A 17251-nucleotide genomic window follows, 5' to 3' on the forward strand; every position below is an offset into this window, starting at 1 on the left:
ACATTTTGTAGGCTTTTCCTCTAGCTATTTTGCCTGCCATTTCTTGTGACTTGCTCAGGAGCTGGCAGTGATGGTGTCTCATGTGATAACTTGCATCACAGCAGTAAGATTACTTTGGTGTGCAGCCCAAGTAGTGGGCTCCTGCCCAGTAACTCTGCTCTGCTCATCTTAACCCTTTTCTTTGCTTAGGTTTGTTTCTTTGAAGGTGTCATATGGAGCTGTGTCTCTAACCCAGCTTAAGTTGTGGCACTGGCTGAATATACATACAGCTTTATAATGTTGATGTAGAAACACCCTAAACGTAGGTTAAACCAAACCTTGCATCTCAGGACAACATGGAATAACCAAACACTGGCTGCTTTTATTGATTGATGGCAAAAGCAACTCTTTAAGCACTAAATTGCACAAGGGAAGAGCTATTAAGCTATTGGGGCGGGGGGTGGGGAGGGATAGCTCAGTGGTTTGAGCATTGGCCTGATAAACCCAGGGTTGTGAGTTCAATCCTTGAGGGGGCCATTTGGGATCTGGGGCAAAAATTGGGATTGGTCCTGCTTTGAGCAGGGGATTGGACTAGATGACCTCCTGAGGTCCCTTCCAACCCTGAGATTCTATGATCTGTGCCATCACACACCTGAGATTGTCTGGGGCTAGACATGTGACAACTGGGAGCTTTATGGGATAGTGGGAGGAAAATTCAGGTGCTCCAGTACCAAAAGCATAGGAGACTCTCCATTCATTGTCAGCAGAGTAGGGGCTAAGACCCATAGCTGAGCAGTTCTGATTCTGTTTAATGAGGGGGGTTGTTGCATAAATGCTAGCTAGTTCAGAGCAGCGCATTGTAACTGGGAGGTCTGCCGTGCTGGATAACAGCGGAGCCATTTGTAGATTTTCATCACAAGCATCAGAGTGCAGCAAGTCCTGTACAGTGGATAACTACGTCAAGTGACTCCTGGCCTCAGGTGCTTGCATTCTTTAGGCAAGTTGGTGCAGCACAGAACAAGCTGTACACTGTCACAGAGTGAATACTTCATGGGGCCCATATGGACCTTGGGGAGTCTCTTTGGAGGAGACAGAGGTTGCTTAGCAAACCATCGCGGGAGACTGCAAGCCTGTGGGTTGGTATGAAATGGCGCAAAACCCTACAAGTCTGAGGAGTTAGTTCAACAAGCTGTGTTATACAGTAACTTATAATTGCCTAACTTGGAAGTAAACTTTCAAAGTCTGGTTGAATCAGTTGCAGACAATTTTGTTTGGGAGAATGTCTGCTAGTTTCAGGTAAAAATCAGCTCAGTGCTTTGAGGCCACATCGCTGACTGCGCAGCACTGTCTCCCCAAGGCCGTATGCCTCAAGACAGACATGGAGCCTTCAGGAATTCATTGAGAACTGAACTACCGTATCATTATATGGTGATGTAAATGCAACTGGAGCTTTGCAGTGGCTGCTCACCCTGAAGAGCTTACAACCAGTGTTATGACAGGATGGGAGATGATAAACTGGGGGTGGGTGGGGAGAGAAGGCAAGGGTTACAGCAGTAAGATCAAAGCCTGGTTGCATAGGTTAATAAAATGTGCTTTTTCTAAGCAACTCTTTTTTGAGAAAAGACACAGTCTGTGTGTTAAAGGTCTCAAAGAAGCATCTTGAGGAGGAATAGCAGGTAGGGTCAAGGAGAAGGTCTAGGGAGTGGGGGTGGCCTATATGACAGGAAGCCATGGAGACAAAGACAAGAGTGTAATAAGGAATCATGCGTGGAGCAGAAACCGTGACAGTTCCTAAGTGCTGTGCTCCCATAGCTAAACGCCCTGACTGTTAAAAGAAAGCTGTGCCTTATTTCCAATTTGAATTCGGCTGGCTTCAGCTTTCAGCCAGGGGCTCTTGTTCCACCTTTCACCACTGGATCACAGAGCCCTTTGGTACCCAGTGTTTGCTTATACACTCTAATAAAGTTGCCTCTCAATCTTTTAGGTAAACTAGACAGGTTGAGCTCTTTAAGTCTCTCCCTGTAAGGCAATGGCTGCAGCCCTTGCATCACTTCTGTGGCTCTTTACTGCAGCTTTCAACATCCATTTAAAAATGTGGACACCAGAACTGTTTGCAGTGTTCTAGTAGAGAGGCTTTTTCCATTGGACCGTATGAACTGGAACCATAAACTCACTGAACATTAAATCCCACCAAATGAGGGTAGATCCATCCCCATCATCGTATCCACTCATTATACTCCACACCTGAACATAGCCATTATATGGACAACATATCTCAATGTCTGTACTTTGACTGGTTAAACTTTTACCCCCAATCGGGGAGTTTGCAGATTATGTTTTCCTTACGCCACCCGTTCCTAAACCGAATTTCGCACCCATTGATAACCTGTGCTTTATTCCCTGATAACCAGAAACTTCTGTGCTTAAACTCTGTACTGTTTTCTTTTTACTTCAACATTATCTTAATAAAATTATTAAATCTGTCTAGCCAATGCTATGTACAGAGGTAAAATCACCTCTCTACCCACTGCTCCCCTGTTTATACATCCAAGGATCAGGTTAGCCCTTTTTGTCACAGCATCACAGCCAGAGCTCATGATGAGTTGTTTGTCCGGGATGACCCTTAAGTCCTTTTCAGATTTCCAAACTGGATACAATTAACTTAGGCTTGAATAAAGGCTGGGAGTGGATGTGTCATTACACAAAGTAAAACTATTCCTCCATGTTTATTCTCCCCCCCCCCCCCCCCACTGTTCCTCACACCTTCTTGTCAACTGGTGGAAATGGCTCACCTTGATTATCACTTCAAAAGCTGCTTCCTTCAGAGCGGAGTGCCCGGCCAGCAGCTGCCCTCCAGCTGCCCAGCTCTGAAGGCACAGAAGTAAGGGTGGCAATACTGTGACCACCCTCCCCCCGCCCCCCCCCACACACTAGCCTTGCGAACCCCCTGCCCCCCCATGACCTGTTTTGAGTTGGGATCCCCACAATTACAAGACTGTGAAATTTCAGATTTGAATATCTGAAACTGTGAAATTTATTATTTTAAATATCCTATGACTGTGAAATTGACCAAAATGGACCGTGAATTTGGTAGGGCCCTAGATACGAGTACATCGGACTGCTTCTTTCCAAATACAGAACAGAAAAATGTATCGAATACGTATGCCTCTTCTACATTATTAACAACAATTTTACTATTTTGGTGAATGGGCCTAGGATTACTTTTGTTCCTAATATACATTAAAAAAACCTCTGTTATCCTTAGCCCTGTCAGCCATGGATTTTTCACTGATGCCTATAGCTTCCCTTATCAATTTTCTACAATTAATAACTTATATTGATTAGTATCTATTTCCCTTATTTCCTTTTGTTATACATTGCTTTTTTATTTCTAATTGGTGCTTTCACTTTGCCACTGAACCATGATGGGCTTTTAGCCAGAGTTGTCCTTTTTATTGGTTGTGGCTTTTTGGCACTCTAACAAGCCCTTCTTGAAGGACTTTCAGTTTTCATTCACACTCTTCTGTCTAGCTCTTCCTTCCAATCAATTTGCGTATGATTTTCCTCAGCTATGGCAAATTAGCCCATTTGAAGCACCAAGTATGTAGGTGACTGGTTAGGATGGACCTCTGTTGCCCATATTGAATGCAGTCAGGTCATGATTGCTGGTCCCTAGGCAACCACCAACTTCCAGGCCATTGATGAATTCAATTTTATCCATCATAATTAGGTCCAAATAGTTATCTTGCACTGGATGCAATACCTGGTGTTAGAAAACTATAATCCAGGGGTGACTAAACTTACTGATCCTCCGAGCTGCATATGACAATCTTCAGAAGTTTGAGAGCCCAACAGGAGATGCTGCCGGGGCTAAGGGCTTCAGCCCTGTGAGGAGAGGGGTCTTAGAGCTTCAGCACTGTGGGAGCCACCTGACCGGGTTTGGGGTTTCAGCTCTGCTTCTGTTGAAGTCCTGAGCCCGGGCTGAAGCCCTGAGACCACCCTCCCTACTGCTCAGAAGCCAGAAGCAATGTGTGAGGGGGACATGTGGGGTCCCGTGCCCCCTGCCCCCAATTTTTGCCAGGGTTGGCTGGCCCCGCTCGGTCACATGGTGCTGCTGGACCCCCTCCCCGCAGGGCAGCTGCTGAAGCCGGCAAGCTGGGGGCTGTGCCTTGGGTAGAGACAGCGGCAGGGGAAGCTGGTGCTTTTGCTTCTCCCTCCCCCCAAGGAGCTAAAGCAGAGGCCCCTCCCTGCAGCTCCCAGCTGTTTGCCGCTGCATCTCCCTGCAGAGCTAACACTCAGGACCTGAAAGGAGCGGTTGCTGCGGTTGGGGGGGTGTGTGTGTGCCAGGATGGGAGTGTGACTCAAGCTGTTGGGAGGGCTGAACCTTTAGATTGTGCCCCCCACTCTCAGCAGATAACAGTCGTCTCTGGGAGACTCCCCTAGCCCCACCCCCTGCCGCAGGGCAGAAGCCCGGAGATCCCCCTCTTCCCTTCACCCCACCCCAGTCTGGTAGGCGGCGAATGGGGAAGGCGGGGGGCTCTGGGAGCCACACTTCAACTGTAAAAGATCTGCTCGCAGCTCATGAGCCGCGGTTTGTCCACCCCTGCTATAATCTGTCATTTTTTAGAAACGTTAATTAAACATAACTGGTGGTGGTTGTAGCCGTGTGGGTCCCAGGATATTAGAGAGACATAATATCTTTTACTGGATCAACATCTGTTGGCGAGAGAAACAAGCTTTCGAGCTTACACAGAGCTCGTCTTCAGATCCCTGAGCTGACCTGGAGAAGAGCCCTGCGTAGCTTGACAGCTTGTCTCTCTCACCAACAGATCTTGATCCAGTAAAAGATATTACCTCACCTGCTTTGTCTTCCAAGTGTTTGTGATGGTCTCAGGCCTCAGTTTCCACTTCCTATCTGTTTCCCTGTGCTGTACCCTCTCGACATATCTTTGAAGCAGGGAACCATAGCTCTGCCCTGGAGAGTGGGTACCGCATGTCTCTGGAGACGAAGCTGCTTCCTTTCCTTTTAGGACCCCTCCTAAACTCTGAGGCTGATTCCAAGCTTGCCGAATGGTCCCAGCTGCTTTCCATTATCCAGGTGGTGGTGTGGTGGGCGAGGTAAAATGAACTGCCTCAGTCCACTTCCAAAAGAACAAGTCTCCGTCATGACTGCCTCCGAGACTGGTGGGCCCCTCTGGCCTCTGCTAAAGCTGCCAAGGATGAATGGGCCATGGGAGACAAACTGGTCTCGCCAGTAGAGGTGATGCCTCCAGGTCAGGGATGAGGCACATGGGGGCCCGGGCAGCACAGCGTGACCTAGCACCTCCAGTGCTGTGTGTATTTTTCTGTGGGTAACTGACAACTCTCAGGACTTGAAGTCTGGTACCGGCGTGAGAACTGAATTTAAGGGTTTGTCAAATGGCATATCCATAATGCTGCCATCCCTGTAGTTTCAGAGTAGCAGCCGTGTTAGTCTGTAGCCGCAAAAAGAAAAGGAGGACTTGTGGCACCTTGGAGACTAACAAATCTATACATCCCCTTAGTGTATAGGAAACAACAGTGTCTCACTGCTCTGGTGACTGCATTGAGCTAGCTTGCTGGGTTCCTGCTTCAGCTTACCTGCAGCATGGCAAGAAATCACGAAATGTGCACTATCCTAAAACTGGCCCCTCCCTCTCCCATGCACATCTGACCATCTGTCCCACCCTGCCACCCACTATCCAGCAGCTCTGGTTGCGCCATCTGTCCTTATGCTATTTGGACGGAACGATGCACTGAAAGGTCAAACTAACAGAGTTCTAATAGAAGCCATCAGCATTCATTCTGGTGCATACATAGTGTTTGAGACTATGGGCTCAGCGGGCTTCCGACAAATCCCGGGGCTGTGTGCCACAAGGGGTAGATCTCACAGGAGCAGAGCTGTTCTGTGTCTGTGCAAGGCTGTTCTTGTATAGCATCTTTTTCATGCAAACTATCTGCAGACGCTTCAGGGAGTTACAGTAGTTCAATTACTGAATGAAACGTCTTCCTTTGCACAATATGGGATGAAACAAAAGGAGGAAAATGTCGTCTTCTGCCCCTGAAATGTGTCAGTGAAGTGGAGAGGTTGCTCCAGATAATGAGAGCCGCCCAGGCGAAGGGTGTCAAACCACCAGGGATTAGTGTGTGAAGGCCCTAGGTTAGGGAGAGGAGCAGAAGTGGGCCAGCGCAAGTCGCTAGAGGGCTTTAAACATGAAAGTCCAGTTCAGTTGTACCCTGAAAGAGATGGGGGCCTCTGGGCGTGTTTGCAGATGATGTGGTTTTGCAGGGCTCAAAAAACCTACTTCCCAGTGGCAAGCGGAAACTCCTCCTGGCAAATGTGGCTTGCGGGCTGCCTAAGCTGGTTTTATTTAGTTCAGAACTGAAGTTTTTCACTTCATTAACTTCTGTTTCTAGTCCATGTCATTGCAAAGATGCCTCCCCCTCCCCCCTGTGAGCTGTTGGGTCTTGTGTTGGAGTTTGCACACCTGCTACCTCTGCTTCTCCAGCATCCTACTTTCCCAAGCATTAGGAGAGTACAACATCCTCCCCGTGGCTGCTGTTCAGAGGGGAGGGGGTTATCTTTCAGGTTGGCGTCCGGCTGGTAGGCGTCCAGTACGTTTTTCAAGCCCTGCAGGTGTGAGTCTCTGTGAGTGAAGTGCATGTTGAATTCTGGCTTCTGATCCAGAACACAGACAGTGGACACGGCACTCCAGAAGTTCTGTATCCTGGACTGACTCTCCAGGCTTGCCAAATCAAAGACCTTTTGACTTGTATTAATCTGTTGTTATAACCTTGCTGGCTGTCCCGAGGCTGGCAGCTGGAGTTTCTGGATTGATTCTCGAATGGGCTGTAGAAGACATGAGCAATAGCGGTTAAACTCTCCCTGTGTTATGCCGAGTGCTGCAGCATGAAACCAGGTACCAACAGCAGCGCCTGTTATAATTCAGGAGAGCTGAGCGGAAGAACTCTTCTACTGTAATGCGGAGCAATCGGGCTGGGACGCCCCCCTCTCCAGTTCCAGTGGGGTTGGTGCTAAGAAAAGCCCCCAAGCATAGTCATGGCAGGGTTTGCACTCTGGGGATTTGAAGCCTCTGTCTTGCTCCAAACCTGCTGCAGAAATGCTGAGGGCTGCGGTTTATTGCTGGAAAGAGTCACTGTGCAGTGAGTGTGTATCCCAGCATGGCCGAAGAGGTCAAGAGGATGGGCGGGGAGGCAGAGATTGCTCCTGGAGGTGCCTCCGCCCCAGTGGAGTGCAGAGCTTGCCTTGCCGTCAGCACAGCAGTAGGAACTGGGACTAGAGCACCTTTGGGAGCTTCTAGGAAGAGGTTAGTGGCCTGCGTGTATTTGGAACCCCTGAACTCCCTGGGGTTCCAAGGTCACATTTCTACAGTATCAACTCAGCCCTTCATTCTGCTCAATGGTGCCCCTGATTTTAAACAAATAAGCAAGAACGGCTTCCTGCACGCTGGCTGTATGGCCGAGCAGCCTTGAAATGTTGGTGCAGTTTAACAGCCTTGGTTAAGTAGCCTTGCAAAATTGTCATCACAGCCCACCCCTTCTCTCCCCACACACCCACTGCCCCCAAGTTGCTCCATACAATAGTTTCCTTTCCCTTTGTCCCTCTACTCTTCTCTCCCTCCCCCTGACCATTACAGGGAAGTAGAGAAGGACCCCTTGCTGCTTCAGGGATGGGTTGGTAGCTGGAGGAATACCGTATTAGTCAGCTCTCTAATCTAGCAGAACAAGGTGCAACTAGGTCCAATGGTTGAAAGCTGAAGCTAAACGAATCCAGGCTAGAATAAAGTGCAGTTTTTTGACAGTGAGGGTAACTGACCACTGGAACACCTTACCAAGGGTTGTGGTGAATTCCCCGTCACCTGGAGTCTTTAAATCAAGACTGCATATCTTTCTAAAAGAGATTCTGTAGCTCAACCAGAAGTCGGTTGTATGTGAGAATTACCAGGTGAGGGTCTCTAGCTTGTGTGAGGCAGAAGGTCAGACTAGATCTGTGGTTCTCCAACTGTGGGTTGGGACCCCAAAGTGGGTTGCAGCCCTATTTTAATGGGGTCACTAGGGCTGCCTTAGATGTGCTGGGGCCAGGGCCGAAGCCTGAGCTCCACCACCTGAGGCCGAAGCCTGAGGGTTCCAGCCCTGCATGTTGGGACTCAGGTTACAGGACTCCTGCCTGGGGCTGAAGCCCTTGGGCTTCAGCTTTGTCCCGCTCTCCCCACCCCCCCCCCCCCACCGTCCCCCGGGTCAGAGGGGCTTGGGCGGGCTCAGGCTTCGGTCCACCCTCTTGGGGACATATGGTAATTTTTAGTGTCAGAAGGGGGTCGCGGTGCAATGAAGTTAGAGAGGCCCTGGGCAAGATGATCACAGATGGCCGTGGTACGATGATACAGTGGGATAAGGGCCTGTGTCATCACGTAAACTGGCTCCCCCTCTGTTGTGGAAAGACTTGGTACATCTGACTAAATGCCTTTCAAAGCTGGGCCTGTTCGTGCCTTTCACTTTTAAAGGACAAGGCAGTTTGCTGGGGTAAACAGGTGCCATTTCAGTGGAGTTGATCCTGTTTATATCGGGGCTGTTTGGCCCATAGTCCAACTCTGTTTTCTGTGAACGTGCTGCCCCCCCCCCCCCTTTCCTTCCTCCCAGACCAGAAAAAAGCTGTTCTAGCTAACCTGTAGCTTAAAGTGTGCTGGGTTCCTGTACTAATCTTTCACCCCTGGAAGCATCAGTGCCCAGCAAATCCACCTCTGCATGCAGCAATGAGTTGCTTTATCAGCCGGGATGAAAAGTACTCGGGCTTGTTCTCTCTTTCACTCTTGAAATATAGGGGCTACGAACTGGACTGGCAGGAACTTGTCCATTAGGCTGGTTCCACCTGTTGTCTCTGCCTTCACCTCTTTCCAAGATGCAGGATCTACTCTTACATTGCAGCATGTATCCATCCCAAACTTCTTTCCATAACGGTGGCTCTTCCACTTGGCTTGGTTGCTGCTTAATCTGATAAAAGCATTGGGAATCCAAGCACTGATCTTTAAAACCAATCCTCCCCTGTCCTCCAATTTATCTTCTGATTGCGTTAAGCAATCTCTGTGGAATAACTCGGTCACTCGCTGTGGGGTTTCTGTTCTGTTACTAAAAGGTGCCGCTGTTCTGATTAGGAGAGAAGGAAAAACCATGTGATGACAGTTGCTCTGGAAGCAGACCGATGATGTTACTCCATTATTGATGCTATAAGCAGGTCCTGGTGGCCATGTGCAGAGAAACTGCGTGTTTCAGTTGGCGATAGGAACAGGCTGCTCCAGAACATAGGTTCATTTGGTGCCAGGATATCAAAATGCTTTATGCATCTGTGGCAAGCTCCTGGCGTCCCTATACAGAAGTAGTAAGTGTCTTTTCCTTTCTTACCCTCCACACCTCACTTTATTCTTCTGTAAGTGACTGTTCCAAGGTTGTGCCACAAGGCAGAGCAGGGTAAAGATCCCAGGAGCCCCAGCTTCCCATTCCCCCCCTCCTCTACCCACTGGATGTTCCTTGTCTTAAGCTGCTTTGGCAAAACTTCCCAGGCTTGCAACATCAGTTCCTTGTCTCCTTTCCGTGCGGCTGGAGTGGAATGAGACCTCTCAGAGAAACTCGACTGAATGCAGTGCCCCACCTCTGCTGGGACATGATGGAAACTCTGTGCTGCTCTGGGTTCAAGTCCCAGAAGCCATGCTTCATTCCAGGATGGGTTTCTTTTCTCCTCTTTAAAAGCTGTTGTCTGGCAAGGAGGGAGTGATACCTCAAGACTTCCCAGGGCAAGCTGTTCCTGTTCCCAAGATTTTGATGATTGTGCTTTTGACTGACTCCCGCAGCAGGCTTGCTTTTGAGTGGGCGTTGATGTGTGAGAAGAGCTAGTCTGGGGGAGAAGGGAGGTAAATATTTAATCCTGCTTGCTCTTAAATGGTTTACAGAGACTCTGATCTCAAGGGTGGCACTTTGAATCCAGCACAGGTCAGTTGTGACCAAAACGTGGCTTGTACAGAATGTCTTGGCTCTCAGACAGGGCTGATTTCAGTCTGTAGTCATACCCCTTCCAGTTCTCAGTTGTGCTGCAGAAATATCTTCCTGTCTCTCTCGGTAGCTCCTCCAGTCCCGGGTTACAGCACTGCAGTGGCGTCTGCATGGGATCCTCTAGGTAAACAGAGGCTGCCCGTCTAGCCCACGCCAAACACAGCCACCAGGATTATATTCCCTGCCTGTTGCTCTGCAACCTGTGTCACCGTCCCAGAATCCCTCCAAAGGCTCCCCCTCTGCATCAAGACCCTTCTCAGACTTTGCCTGAACCCCCTCCCCCAGCCATTTATTCCAGTCTTCATCTTCCCTCCTCACCCCATTCATCTGCTTTGTCCACAGCCGTCGCTGCACGCCTTTCCTCGCACCCCCTGGCGTGTGGGAACCCTCCCCGAACTGGCTCCTGACACTGCTGTGCCCTCGCCTTTCAGATCCCTCCGAAGACCCACTTCTACGGCGAGGCCTGAAAAGAACTGCCTAGCTACTAATGGGTTGGGAGAAGGGCGCTTTGGGGCGAGTCCGGATGTAGTAAAACCCCTCTCTTGTATCCCTCTGCCTGTCATGTTAACTCGTGAGCTCTCTCTGTGGCTAGCCCAAAGCCCTGGTGCGCTGTGGGGAGTAGGGTCATATCAGCAAAGCCACAGCATGATTAGACCCTCCTGAATGGCTTAGCAAATACAACTCCATGTGTGTCCTGTATTTTTAGATAAGAGTGGTTCCTATATTTGTCTTGCTCCTTTGTGTCTGGCTGAGCAGTGCAGGTTCATTCAGTGTAGTGCTGGCCTCCCTATCTGTGGGTGACATGCAGATCCGACGTAGTGCTTTGTGGATCTCCACAAGCTGGGGAGATCTGGGATCTGTTTCCACTTTGTTTCTGGTGCGACCGCTGGACGAGTCGGTTTAAACTCTCCGTGCCTGTTTCTCCACATCTAAAATGGGGAGTGGGAGGAAATGAAATATGACAACTCATGAACTTCCCGTTTGGCCCAGCTGGGTTTTGAAAAACAAAGGTGTTGAAATTCCCTTCCCTGTGCGAGGGTGGATGTCTGACTGCTGCATTGCCCAGCGTGAGCTGTGATGAAATCTTTGTTTTTTGGGACTGGAAAGGCAGCTGAAAGGGGATATTTTCGCAGTAACTTGACCACGCCAGGAAATGCCTAGCTGTGCTGAAACCCATACTTAGTAAGCCGATCCTTCGGAGTGGGGGACGTAGAGGGTATGATTATGCTGAATGCTTTGAGTGGTGGTGTATCAATTCAGATGGAATAAAAGGGGTCAAAGAGTCAGAGGTATTACCGTGACCCTGAAACTGTGCAGCCTTAAACAGCTTTAAACAAGGTTCGGGGTTTGGTATACAGAGACCAGAGTTTGTTAGTTTCATGGGAAACACACTAAGAAGCTTATGCCAAAGTTTAGAAATTGTGTGAACTAAGATACATAAAAGAGAAGATGCTAAAACACGTTAAAATGCAGTTTAAAATTGAAATGAAATGAGCGTGCAAAACAAACTTCACCAAAACCTGTCTCAGGCCCTTTTTCAGAGAGGATATCAGAGGACCCTTATTGGATTGGACAACCCGTGACCGGGAGCGAAAGGGCTGGTTAGTTGTTTTGCTCAGTTCTAAGGTATGAAGGGTGGTCTCTGTTCTTGCTTTTAACAGACATGAGGGGAGAAGGGACGGGCTAGTAAAGGGGGAGGAAATGCGGCTTTTGGTGGTGATCTGGGTATTGTGGCGTCAGGTCAGCCACAGACGAATGCGCTGGGTTGGCAGGTCAGCCGCGATAGCAGTGCTGTGGGCTCTAGTCATCTTTTGGTTTGGGACATCATCTGGTTGGTCTGGTCTCTCTCCTACTGGGCCGAGCTGGATGGGCTGTTTTTTCTCACTGTGCTGGTGCTTGTGGCAAAGTTGATCTCTGGATCAGCGAAGCTAGAAAGCCGAGAGAGGATAGGAGGAGAAATAGTCGGATAGAAAGGAACACACAAAGAGACGTTGGGAGACAAACAGGATCTCCTGTGTTCCCAGCGGGGGTCTCCACTGGAGCGGTGGTGATGACCAGGTGTCCCTGCTGGCGTGCCAAGGGCTGGACTTCCTGATGATGCAGTAACCTTCAGAATCCCCAGGTGAAGGACAAAGTCCCTGGAGCAGGATGGAGGCCTAACAGCCATCCCCCTCCTCCAGGAATTCCCCAGTTGGTTCACATGTCCCATCTCTCTTTAAGAGCCCTGAAAGGGGGATGATGGGTGGAATAGTCCATCCTCCTATTTGTTCACCAATCTACCAGACCCACTGTCCGTAATCTGTTAACTTCCAGTCCCCCACTTTCCTTGCTTGCCAGGTACAGTCTCAATACAGTCTTTCAGTTGTATCAGGAAAGCTGTTTGGTTCAGACTAACTCAGTCTTTGTTTTTCACATTCACTAACTTTTATAAACAATCCTAGGCACCCCTCTAAGCCGGACCTTTCTTACCCTTTCCCATCACTGTTTTTTGATATGGCAGGTGATTGGACCATTTTATGAAGGTTCACTCCCTTCTTCCAGGGGAACTGAAAACCAGGGTATGTTTGTCGGCCCAGTTATCACAAGAGTGGGTCTCTGTCATACTTGGCACCTCAGCTGGAAACTTTTTACCAGCTCTGCATTCGCTAGAACGATGGGCAAAGGGAGGCGGCACTGGAGATGCGGCAATGCCGCTTCCCTTGTCCTGGAAAGAGCATTGCTCTCTGCAGAGACTCTATGACGGGGAGGGGGCGGGTTTGCCCACTGGGAACTGGACTGAGCCTCCAAATGATGTCTCACTGGTGACCACACAGGTTCCTGGCTACACAGAGCTATTTCTCCACCCACAATCCCCATTGTCCACCCACCACCCTTGTCTCCCCCCCTCTCCCAGGCAGGATCTCACTGGCTCTTTGAAAGAGGCACGACTGGCCGATTCCCTGCTGTTCCCCTCTGACAAGTGCCTTCCATCTGGAATCCCTCCACCTGCCCCCGTGACACTGTTTCCTCCTGTGTCGCTGGGTGGGGTTGAGCGGGGCTGAATCTAGCCCCGGTGTTTCATACACTACGCGCTGCCCGCAGTGACCTTGCTTTATTCCTTTCCGGGCAGGCTCTTGTTTTTCGCTGTCCCGTTTTCCTTTCCCATTGCACTTTTGGAATGTGACTTGTGTGCAAAGAGCTCTCTGCTCAGCAGCCAGGTGCTGTCCTTGCCCGGTGACCTCGCTACTTCAGTAAAAGCTGCGGTTGCTGTATATGTTTGGGAAGAACATTGGTTTGGTGTGCTCCTTGTACCACGTGACTGCTGCACTTTATTACCGATCACCTGGGTTAACTGGAGGCCCAGGAATGAGATCTCCTTAGCATGGGAGCTAGTGGTCAGAACACAGGGCTGGGGGTCAGGAACTCTCCTGTATTCTAATCCGATCAGCCTCCCACTAAGGTCTAGGGCAAGTTGCTTAGCCCCAGTCTGGGCTTCCCCATCCTGCAATAGGGATGGGATGGCACTTGCCTGTATCCAAAAGGCCGCTGTGGGGGTTGGTTAGTGCTTTGGGCATACTGTGAAGTCCGTCCTTGTTAGATCTGAGACTGTGTGTCATAGTCACTGCGGGGCTGTGCGCATCCCCTGGCAGTGACTGTCGGCTTGGCTGTTACACCTGTGGGAGCTAGGACAAGCAGGTGGCGTCCTGGGGGCTGCAGACTGTGTGTGGCTGTGTTTTTATGTCCGCAGTGCCCCTAATTGATATGCGGAAGGGTGGGGCGTGGCCTGGCTTCCTCCGCTCCCCCCCCCCCACCTCTGGCCTAACTTCTGCTTCTCTGCGCTCCTTCTCTCAACATCCTTGCTGTGCCACTCGCCCTCCTCTGAGGTGCTCCTTCCACAAAGCCTTGAAATGTTAATCCCTCCAGGAAAGTGTTAACTGAGCTGAAGACCTTGCAGCTTCTGTGTTGTTCTCTTCTGACTCACCCCGTGTGTCTGGTTTGAGTGCAAGGACCTTGGAGCAGGGTCTTGTGCAGCACGGAGCGTGCTGTCTCCTAGACATTAAGGCCAGAAGGGGAGTGATCATCTACTCTGAGCTCGCGCACCTTGCAAGCCCTAGAACCTCGCCCACCCACTCCTGTAAGAGACCCATAACCTCTGGCTGAGTTACTGACGTCCTCAAATCATAGTTTATAGACTTGTCCTCTAATTTAATCTTGCAAGTGCTCCATGCCTCCTGCTGCAGAGGGAGATGAAAACCCCCCAGGGTCTCTGCCAGTCTGACCCAGGGGAAAATTCCTTCCAAATATGGCAATCAGTTAGTCCCTGAGCATTTCAGCAAGACCCACCAGCCAGACACCTGGGAAAGAATTCTCTGTAGTAACTCAGAGCCCTTCCCATCGAGTGTCCCATCACCGGCCATTGGGGATATTTGCTACTAGCAGATGCAGATCAGCTGCATGCCATTGTAGGCAGTCTCATCTTACCATCTCCTATGGCCCGGGCTGTGGAGGGATTGAAGGGCCTTTTGTACCTGTGGCGCCCTTATAGGCTGCTGTTTTCTGATATACAAGTGAGGGTTGTGCTTCCATGTTGCTCATTATTGCGGGCTTCTGAGAAAACAGCCTTGCTGGAAGGGCTTTGTGTGTGCTGGGTCAACTGCTTGGTTTAGGAAGGAACTAACAAATGCACGTTGGTTTCAAAGCCGGTCTTCATTAAAACAAGTTCCGCTATTTCCTTTAATCAGCCTTTTCTCCCCCGTGTTCCTGCGAGCTCTCACCCACTGGAGAGTGCAAGACGCAGACACCTGCTGTAGAGCTGTCTCCAGTTCAGCAGAGCACTTGATCCATCTGGCTCTCACAATCCGTGTTAGTCACACAAATAGCCTTCCTGTTCTCTTCAGTCACCCTGGCAGGGCTTAAAAGGCAGATCGGGTTCTGAGCAGCTGGTGCTTTCTGTTCGGTTACTGGCAGCATTGGGGTCTGACTTACGTTCCTTGAGAGGCGGTTCACGCCAGACCGTGCGGCTGCTGAGCTGACATGGGCTAGGATGAGTCAGCTGTCTTAAAACCAAGCACCCCACGACATGAATCCAAGATGGCCCTGCAGGTTTGAATCACCAACTAGGCTAAATTTTGGAAAGCTTGCGCCTTCTATCTGAGTGACTTTTCTTCTTCCCTCCCCAGACACAGCACGCCACTAACCTGGGGGAAGGTGGGGAGAATAACTACACGAAAACGATCCTCTCCAAGTGCTGTTCGCAGGGTTCGTCAGGCTTGGTTTGATTTCCGCTGCCGCCTCCGAGGAAGGAGGAGCCCTCTTTTGGGGGCTGTGGCGGGGACAAGCCGACAAAGTCCTGTGACGTGACTGGCTTCAAAAGCAGATTTATTCCTCAAATATAAGCTCACGCCGTCCACAGGGGAAAACCTGCAATTGTATAAATAGGGCAAAATGGGGGCCCCCCCAGACTACCAGCTGGCTAGGTCCACCACTGGCCTTGGCTCATCCCACTTGCAGCTAAGTACTGGGTTGCTGATGACGCATGGCTGCCTGCAGGGCTGTCAGCACTGTCTTCTCCGCCACCTGGGATGGGATTTTCCTTGGATTTCTGCGTACTGACCGCCCGCTAAGCTTGCGAGATCTGGCCAGGTCACGGCACAGGGAGATCTGGCTCCAGCAGGAAGTTGTGGTAGGGATGCCTTGAATGGAGGTCGAACGGAGTGTGTCTGCTAGGAAGAAGCCTATATTCTGATCAGAGTAGCTTGGTGTATTGGCTGCAGTCTTGCTTCATATTCAGACTAGAGTATGGTTTTTAAAGCTGGAAATACAGCGCTTCTGTAAACGGTGCTTCGCTGTCGTGTGAAGAGCTCTGGAGAAACTGGCACAAGCTGCATTTTCCCTTAACAGCCACAGACAAACACTAACCATGTCTAGGACCTGTTTGTACAAAGCCTCGGACAGTGGGTGTGCCTCATACTATGTTAACTTCATGTGCAGGGCTACGAGTGGCTCCTAGGGCTGGGAGTCTCCTGGTGTGTGTGTCATTAAAGTAATTCCCTTCATATTCCCTTGGGATTTGCAGTAAAGTCGCCAATGGGCATGTCCTTGAAAGCGCAGCTTGAGGAGAAAAATAGGATGAGCGTCCTGGCTAATGCACTGTGACTCAGTATTTGGAAATCTGGATTCTATCCCGGATCTGTTTCTGATTTGCTCTGTCACTTGCAACAAGACACTTAATCATCCAGTGCCTCAGTTTCCCCGCCTGTAAAATGAGAGTATCTCTTGGTCTTGTCTGCCTTGATATATCCCCTTTCTAGGACTTTGTCTGTTTTAATAACAGCTTGATGCTGTGAGGTGCAGCATCCTGGCCACTGATGACTAGTCTGACCGTGCTAGCAGTTGCCCATCTGAAGGGGATGTCTGTAATTTGGGATTGGGTAGAAAATACAAGCAAGTTAATGACAGTCATTTCTCACAGCGCTGGAAGGGAAACCACGTATTACTTTCCGCATGGTTCTTTCTTTTCATCTTCTAGCAAAGGGCTGACAGTTAATCCCCTGTCTCTTTGAAAAAAGCGTTACTTTCTTGTTGCTGTATGATGACCCACTTCAACAGGGAAGACTGACTGACTGTGAAACTGGCTGTACAGTTTTCACTCAGTCAAAATACTTTACGTGTCCAGGGAAAGCAAACCGGGGCAGGGGAGGAAATCTCTCTGATCTCTCCCTTAATTATTCTAGATTCTGCTTGAAACAGAAATTTTCAGACTGAGCAATTTCAGACAGAAGCGAAAAGAGAGAGCACATATTGTACTCATTAGAGAGGCGAGGAATCCCTCCAACCAGCCTCAAACCATTTGAGGCTGTGCTCTGCTAGAGAGAGGGACCAGTGAGGATACCTGATCTGCTAGAGAAGAGCAGTTGTTATTACCGAGACCTGGTCCAGAGGTGCAGTGTGAAATCCTGTGTAAAGTTCCTGCTGTATATTTGTGAACTGGACTCTGATTTCTGGCCACCTTGTCTCCCTTCCTTGTATTATATGTGGGGTGGGTTGGGCCTGTTAAGGTTGCCTGACATTTCCCATTGTAAGACCCTGTTTTCAGTTGTTTATAACTTTGCAACTTTTTAGCTGTTTGGGCTAAAAATTCCTATAGAATTTAAGGCCAGAAGGGACCATTAAATTATCTAGTCCAACCTCCTGTATGTGACAAGCCACCAGC

The 17251-nt window shown here is 49.7% G+C and overlaps 1 protein-coding gene across 5 annotated transcripts in view; it reads left to right on the plus strand.

Moving 5' to 3' along the window:
- RAB11FIP5 (RAB11 family interacting protein 5) overlaps positions 1-17251 on the plus strand; it is a 108580-nt gene that overhangs the window by 2727 nt on the left and 88602 nt on the right. Inside the window, exon 1 of one of the 5 annotated variants that reach the window (XM_073343001.2) lies at positions 15410-15721. The exons of the other annotated variants lie outside the window; for them this stretch is intronic. The gene's annotated coding sequence lies outside the window, so the exon portion shown is untranslated. Of the gene's footprint in view, positions 1-15409; positions 15722-17251 lie in introns of those variants that run through there. 5 annotated transcript variants of the gene reach the window in all.

This window comes from Lepidochelys kempii, chromosome 4, assembly GCF_965140285.1.
Source record: "Lepidochelys kempii isolate rLepKem1 chromosome 4, rLepKem1.hap1, whole genome shotgun sequence".
NCBI classification, from domain to species: domain Eukaryota; kingdom Metazoa; phylum Chordata; order Testudines; family Cheloniidae; genus Lepidochelys; species Lepidochelys kempii.